The 8668-nt window shown below is 39.1% G+C and overlaps 1 pseudogene; it reads right to left on the reverse strand.

The window, feature by feature from the left end:
* Positions 1-201: 201 nt before the first annotated feature.
* On the reverse strand, positions 202-653 carry LOC142458623 (signal peptidase complex catalytic subunit SEC11A pseudogene; annotated as a pseudogene).
* Positions 654-8668: the final 8015 nt, after the last annotated feature.

The following is an 8668-nucleotide window of genomic DNA, read 5'->3' on the forward strand; positions in this document are numbered from 1 at the left end:
CTCTGTGATTGACAGTATCCTTGATTGCACTCTGAGGTGCACATGGGCCTGCCCAAATGGGCTCTGGTGTAGAAACAAACTAATGAAAACCAGTGCTACCAAAAATATGTTTTTCATTCTACCAATCGCTGACAATTATCTATTCAAAATGTTCAGTAATGAAAAGTAGAGTATCTTCCCAAGAACAGTAAGATCGACTTCTTACTCATGATGGACCAGCACAAACAAACCCAGGAAAAAGAGGATGGCATACTGAAATTTAGGATAGTTGTTCCTATGATCATCACAATTCCAGGGTAAGGAATAACCCCCTTGCCCATCCCATGGCATCTTTTATCTCTAGCCATTGTTGTCCTTGTTACAGAGAATTTGGTCATCAATTGCGTTGTTATCTCCTTTGGCCAACAACTTGATATATCCATTTTGATTGTTATGCATTTTCAAGATACGGTGAACTATCGGAATCCACCTTCTTTCTAAGCCAAAAGTAAAACTTTCCCTTGCTCTTATGGGATCTTCAACTACATTTGTTAGAAAATGATCTCCCCTTACATGCAGGCTCCATGCTGCCACTGAGCATCACCACACCTGGACCTTTCCTGTCTGGTTATTACTATTCCCCCCTTCTTGATCATTAGTGATGAGGAGACAATAATTCAAAATTTAGGACTTGCACCATACACCATCCAAAAGTGTAGAGATAGCATGAAGGGGGCAGAGAATGAGACATGGACGGGAGGCATGGTGCACTCAGGATAACAGCAGGGGCACAGAATGTGCTCACATGAGACAAGCTACAATATAACTTGCTGACTTACTTTTGGGATCTTATATGGGGTTTATTGAGGTTCTTGGATGGATATCTTTTTGTCTTTTACACGACAGTGGCTTGTGTTGCTATGGCGCTAGAAGCTATGTCATCAGTATTTAAAATGCCACCAGGGTCTCCTGCAGTAGACAGGTTTCAGCAAAGCTCCCAGATGAAGAGAGACTAAGTCATCTACTTCCAAAAATAAGTCGATGAAAACCCTAGGACTCACAACAGAATAGTTACCAATGTTATGTGGGAACATGAACCCTTGTCGAAAAGCATTTGAAATACAGTGGCCACACAATGGATTCAAGCATATAAAAATTTTAGAGCCAAGTTAGAACCAAGAAATGGAATACAGCAACAAGAAATGGAATTCAAGCACATGAAAATGTCACAATGTCATAGAAAGGGCCACCAGGTGCTGTAAGGTCTCTCTCTCCAGGCTAGATTTACACCTTGTCCTTGGCTCCACACGAGAAAGAATTCACGTTGAAGCCTGGCTCGTGAGCCAAGTGAATTTAATGAGAGTTAAAAGAAGCTTCAGGTTTTACGTGGCACCCATAGGATTCCTTCCGGGGTCACACAAAGATCTCTCTCCCAAGTTTTCCTCCAACAAAGACTATCTCAAGGTCTTTCTCAAGTTCTCTCCCCAGGTCCTTCCCCAGGTCCTCCTCTCTCCCACTGGCTCCTGCCTTTTCAAGGATTCCTGGGGGAGGCGTGGTGAACTACCCCAGGTCGGTCCCATTGGCTGAATTGCAATCACCTGGTCCAGGTGGGCTGATCCAGGTTTAGCGCCCATCCATGCCCACCAGTGGGAAAATCCAGGCCTTTGTTCTATGCTGGCTCTCCTGGGCATGCGTCAATGAACGTCCCATCCCTGCCTATCTGTCTAACAGTGCCATAAGGGAATCAATCAAAATCAATGACAAAAATAATTATTTGAAAGCCTTTGTAGCTATTCCCCTTGTTATTAGTCTATTCAGGTTTTAAGTTTGTGGGAAGATCATTCTGGTAAATTTACTTTTCCTTACTATTGTTTCATTAAGATTTAGGATCTCATGGTCTGATCCCAAAGTAATACTTATTATCTTTCTTATTTCTTCCATTTCTTGGTTCTAACTTTGCTCTTTAAAAAAAATCTTTCTTGTAATTAGACTTGCCAGGAGGTTTCCTACATTACTGTTTATTCTCCCTCAAGGTAAAAATTGAGGATTCATTTTCAGCATCTCTTTTATTTTTATTTCAAATGAATTAATTATAATTTTTATCTTTAGCAATAAAAGCATCTAGAGCTATAAATCTCCCTTTGAATATCGCTCTCATTGTTATACATATTTTGGTATAATGTGTTCTTTTCTTTTTGATCTAGATTGTTTGTAATTTGTATTTTGATTGCTCCTGTCTTTGATCCATTAGTAATTTAGGAGAGTTTGCCTAAATTTCCAAGTAGTAAAGTTTGTTTTCTCTTTCCTTTTATTGTCATTAAAATTTTTCTGATTTATTAGATTACAATTAGAAAATACAGCCTGAAAATTCTCTGCTTTTTATGGATTTGTTATTTTTCTTTGTGACCAAGTGCATATATAATTGATTTTTATAAGATACTACTGCCATGAGAGAAAAACAGAAAAATCTTTATGCACTATTCAATTATTGTGTATCTGGAATTATTTTTAATTTTTATACCAGAACTGTATGATTCTTAAAGAGATACATTACAATCTCCCATAGCTGTCTTTGAAATCAAAGCTCTTTGAATCCAGGGTAATTAGCATGATGCACTGAGTTGCTATATTGTTATAGACTTGCATGCTTGTGATAGCCGTCTACTTTGTCTATTGTCTTTTATGATTGCAGTGTTCCTCCTTACTTTGCTTGGTGCTTTTAACCTTAAGTTCCACTCTGTCTGATATTAATATTGTCATTCTTGCTTTCTCTTTGTTTGCACTTGCTTGACATCTCTTTGCTCATCCCTTTATTTTCAACGTTTCTTTTCCATTTTTAAGAGTGTTCCTTTCAGACATCATATAAATCTGGGCTTTGTTTTTAATTCAGTTTGACAGTCCGGGTTGTTTAATGGGATTTACTATCCTTTCACATTGAGGTTAACTTGATTTCATGACCCTTAGCTTTATGACTGTCATTTATTATCCTTTGGGTTTGTCCTTCATCTCTTAAAAATTTTTTTATTTCCAATTTACGGTATTTTTTCTTATTAATTCAAAAGTTCTGCCATCCTTTTATATTTTCTAGTGGCTTCCTTTAATTTTCTGATTTTCATAAACATTTTCCATTGCTTCAGGAAAGGATGAAGCTCCTACATTCCCTCATCAAGTTAATGCTATTTCTGCACCACTTTCCCAGGCAAAAATATTTTCATTTTTCGCCTCGCCTGTGCCCCCCACCTCCTATGTTCTAAGAGAGTGCAGTAACAGATCAATATTAGCTTTTCCCTCACGGTCTGCCATTTCTTTCTCAATAAATTCATATTGAACTACTACTATTATTATTGATGGCATATTATTAGGGCCAATCTTTAACCTGGAATCTAAAAATTGTGGAGAGCATAGTCATGATAACTCTTCTAAACAGTATCAGTGAACAGGCAAGAGAGTAGAGGATCAGGAACCTACACTCTAATGGGAAGCAGGAACTGGGAGAAGTCAGCCTAAAGCAATTTCCGTTCTGAGAGTATTTGCCAAAGGGGTAAACATGCTATGCTTGTAAAGGCTGGGCATTGTTAATATAAATAAAAACAAAACAAAAGAAATTCTTAAGGTGGAAATCAAAACAATGCTTCTACATAAAACTAAGTTCCCAAAAAGTCAATCCTTTCGGGAAATTGAATTAGATAGATGCTACCTTCTGGCTTTACTCTCGCTTCCAAAGAACTGCAGAGAAATTTGGTGTGTTTGTCTGTCACTCAGCAGAACAGCTAATTGTAACTATAAGCTTGTCCATATGTAGACTTGCCATACACACCCAAACACCTGAGGGCTCATAAAGAGTTGATCTACCAAATCAGTTTCAAAGCATCCAGAAGTAGCAAATTATGTTTTCATATTTGCTTCAAAGGAATTCCACAAATAACTTCCTAAGGGACATTAGTGTTTAAAATAAGAAAACAAGGTACCACAGGGATGCAGCAACAGATACAGCGGCAGCACACACTCACAAGCATTTACACAGTGAAATTACCAGACAGTTAATAAAATGCGCTCTCTTTTGCTCCCCACCGCTTCTCTGTCAGTTTGCTGTTCTGTGGCGGCTTGTATGTCACTGTGATGCTGGCAGATATATCACTTGTATTCTGAATACCAGCAGCGTGAGTTGGTTTCACTGAAGCTTCCAGACCAAGAACAACCTACAAAGCAGGAATAGGGAACAGCTCCTGAAAAGCTTTGTTCTACTGCATTTGAAAACAAAAAACCAAGACAAATTAACTAATAAATAAATTAAATATATCTTCTAGAAATATGAAATGCTAAAAAACTGACTAACAGTTTTTATAAGTGCCAAATAGAACTTCTAGAACAGAAATGGGGTAAAATAACTAAACTTGTAAATTTTATGGCTAGTTAGACATGATTAAAGAAAGATGCAGTGAACTGTCAGGGTTATAAGTTCAATTTTAGAGAAGTACAACACAGTGGTATGAACAAAGCCTACACTAAGAAAATTAAAAAGAAATGAAAGAAATAATAAGAAAAAATTTCCAATTTACCACAGAGAAACATCTGTTCATATAGGTTGGATACGCTAATGAAAAAATTAATGTCCAAAATTCAGTGGTGTACACAAATGAAAATTGTATTTTTGCTCATGTATATTTTGTTCATTCAAAGTAAATGCTCCTGATGTGGATAGCTCTCTTTCTAGTAAAAATTCAGGTTTCTTCTATCTTGTGATTTGGCATTCTTCAGGGTCTCATCATCATATGCACACAACTGTTGAAAGGGCAAAGATCGTGCAGGGGAGACATCATTGCTTATTTCTTAAAACACCCATCAGTGATACTTATGCCTCTCTTTATTGGTGAGAACCAGCCTTGGCAAAGGAGGCTGGGAAAGGTAGTCTGTAGCTGATAGTCACTTCTCAGCTTAAACTGTATATTGGTTTGTGAGTTAGTTTATTGTGCCACCTGGCCGATAAACACAAGTGGGGTTAATTGAAAGGCAGTGGGATAAATGGCTCAGTGAGCCTCACTTTTCGAGTTCTTGGGTCTCCTGCTTTGTGATAGTTGCACCAGGGTGTCGCTGCCTTACCAGTTCCCTGCTTCAGCTGGCAAGACTGAGTTCCTGCGAGACATTCCCAAGGAGAAGCCACATGGACGGTCCCCAATGCAGTCCTGGGTGCTGGAGCAGCCGTGTGGAGACCCCTGCCAGCACTGAGATGCTTACAAATTCACTGATTCGGCTTTCCTCCTGCAGTCGGCATCATAGTGTGTGTTTTGCGAGAGGAGGGCTTTGTGTATTGGTGTTGGACATATGGGTTAATGTTGGACTTGTGGGTTTGGGTAGCACTGGGTTGGGAAGTTTTCTTGATTTGCACTTACCCTTTATATAAAACTCTCTCTTATTCATGAGTTTCTGTGGATTTGTTTCTCTAAAGTACCCAGATGAACACAGTTTGATTGATAATACTTATTTATTTCACTGGGAGATATTAATGTGCCAGAAACTTACTCTCAGGAAATTCTCTCATGCCTAGTGGAAAACAAGGGACATGACAATTGTTTTGATTGTTTTAATAAGCATCTTAATTAGCAAGTAGGAGTGCACCTGTCGTCAATGTAGAGCTCAATGAGCTTTGGTAAAATGAAAATGCCTGTGTCAGTGCCACTCAGACCAGGAAATGGAATATTGCCATCCCTCAAGACGCTCCATTCTAGTCACAATCTTGACCTTTCTCCTCCAGTGAAAACACGATCCCGATTTAAATGAATACCTTGGTTAAATTTGGTCAGTTTTGGAACTTTTGATAGTATATTCACATGCGTTCTTTCCTATCTGACTTCTTCTGCTCAAAGTTTTGCCTGGTAAAATTCACTGAGTTACATGTAGTAGTTGTTCATTCACTTTCATTGCCCCATAATAGCTTGTTGTATCAATAGCCCACACTTCATTATCTACTCTTCCCCAACAGACATTTGAATTTCATTTCTATCACAGTCTTGTGATACACACACGCACGCACACACACACACACACACATCTATGTGCATGCTTTGATTTTTTTCAACCATATAAGTAAGATTTCATTGAGTTAGACAAATGCATTAATAAGTAAAATTGTCAAAACACATTGAGGCATAAACAATGGATTCCTGAGATGTGTGCAATTCATATGGAAATGCAGAAATGTGTTGCTTCATCACTTTGAGTTCAGAAAGAGCCTTGAGGGAACCAGTCAGTATTACTATTGTAGCGGAAAGTGAGCAATCTATAAAACCGCGCAGGTAAAGGCTGTCTAAAAGAGTATCTGTGCATTTGGAGTCATTCCACTGGGTATTTCTCCAGTGCTTTCTTGTGCCCAGTTTGAGCTGACAAAATGCCCTATCTCTGGTAGACAGGGTAAGAGTAAGGCTGACTATTACCAGCCACACTATGATAATGATTTTGCACATACGCTCTCATCTCATCTCCTAGGGTTCACCGTACCATCTTGTGCACACCCTCACAGCAGCACTCTTCTCTCTATTGTGATTTGGGGCTTCCCCTCCCCCCCCCATAGTGTGAAAATGGTGGACTGAATCTTAATCATCGCCACAATTCTTTGTACCTAGCAGTTTTAAAAAATTATTTATTTATTTACATCATTTTATTGGGGGCTCATACAATTCTTATCACAATCCATACAGACATCCATTGTGTCAAGCACATATGTACATTTGTTGCCATCATCACTCTCAAAACATTTGCCTTCTACTTCAGCCCTTAATATCAGCTGCTCATTTTCCCCCCTCCCTCCCCACTCCCCCACCTCATGAACCCTTCATCATTCATAAATTATTATTTTGTCATATATTATTACACTGTCCGACGGCTCCCCCCACCTTCTCCACTGTCCAACCTCCAGGGAGGAGGCTATACATAGATTCTTGTAATCAGTTCCCCCTTTCTACCCCATATTCTCTCCACTCTCCAGGCATCGCCACTCTCACCACTGGTCCTGAAGGAGTCATCTGTTCTGGATTCCCTGTGTTTCCAGTTGCTATCTGTACCAATGTACATCCTCTGGTCTAGCCAGATTTGTAAGGTAGAATTGGGATCATGATAGTTGGGGGGAAGAAGCATTTAAGAACCAGAGGAAAGTTATATGTTTCATCGTTGCTACCCTGCACCCTGTCTGGCTCATCTCCTCCCCAGAACCCTTCAATAAGGGATGTCCAGTTGGCTACCAATGGGCTTTGAGTCTCCACTCTGAAACCACCCACATTTTCAATGATATGCTTTTTTGTTCCTTGATGCTTGACACCTGATCTCTTTGACAGCTCGTGGTCACACAGGCTAGTGTGTTTCTTCCATGTGGCATTTGTTGCTTCTGCCTTTAAGACACCAGATGCCATATCTTTTGATAGCCGGGCACCATCAGCTTTCTTCACCACATTTGCTTACGCACACGTTTGTCTTTATTGATCCTATCAGGAAGGTGGGCACCCATTGATATGATTTTTATTTCTTTGATGTCTGATAACTTGTCCCTTCTGCACCTTGTTGGCTCATGGTCACACAGGCTGGTGTGTTTCTTCCATGTGGGCTTTGATGCTTCTCAACTAGATGGCCGCTTATTTATCTTCAAGCTTCTAACACCCCAGACGCTATATCTTTTGCTAGCCGGGCACCATCAGCTTTCTTCATTACATTTGCTTATGCACACATTTTTCTTCAGCAATAGTGTCGGGAAGGTTTGCATCCTGGAATGCCAATTTAATAGAACAACGTGTTCTTGCATTGAGTAAGTGCTTGATTGTAGGCCCAATGTCCATCTGCTGCCTTAGTACTAAACCTATAAATAAATGCACATAGATCTGTTTCCCTACACTCATAAAAATATATTTACATATGTACATTCCAATCTTTAGACCTCTATAGATACCCTTTGTCACCTAGTTCTTTCCTCAATTTCCTTATACTTTCCTTTTGTCCCACTATCATGCTCAGCCTTCATTTGGGTTTCAGTAATTTCTCTCGGTTACCTTGCCCTTGCTGAATCCATACTAGGCCACTCACACCTTCCTTGCTACTGATTTTGGATCACTTATTGCTCCCCTGACCTAGCAGCTTTTCAAGAAATGTTTGTTGAACATGACAAACAGTGAATGACAAGATAAATATGGTCAAGTATAAATATATTATTTTGGTAGTCTGTGTGATTTTGATTGCATAATCGTTCTTCCCGTTTTGCTTATCTACAAAGGTGTTGGGCATGTGTGTGGTAGTTGTTTATGTATATGCATATATAATATTTTATTGTGTTTTGAGAGCAGATTTACACAACAGTTTAGATGTCATTCAACAAATTCTATCTAAGTTGCTCAGTGGCCATGATTACATTCTTCACAATGTGATCACATTCTCATTATTTCCATTCTGGTTATTCCATTTCCTCATAGACTCATCTTTACTTTAAAATAATTATGGACTGGTCTCATATCAATTATTTTTTAAACGGAGCATAGTACTTATGGTTGATAACCATTATTTTCTGAACCAATTTGTTATTCAGCTACAAAATGACATCAGGGGTTAGTTTTGGTTGAAGATTTGAAAGATTTGAAAGATATCTCAGAGATATAGTTTCAAGGAGTCTTCCCCTCACAACCAGTACAGCAGACCTGCTTTTACTGCACCA

The sequence above is a fragment of the Tenrec ecaudatus genome, chromosome 10, assembly GCF_050624435.1.
Source record: "Tenrec ecaudatus isolate mTenEca1 chromosome 10, mTenEca1.hap1, whole genome shotgun sequence".
Taxonomy (NCBI): domain Eukaryota; kingdom Metazoa; phylum Chordata; class Mammalia; order Afrosoricida; family Tenrecidae; genus Tenrec; species Tenrec ecaudatus.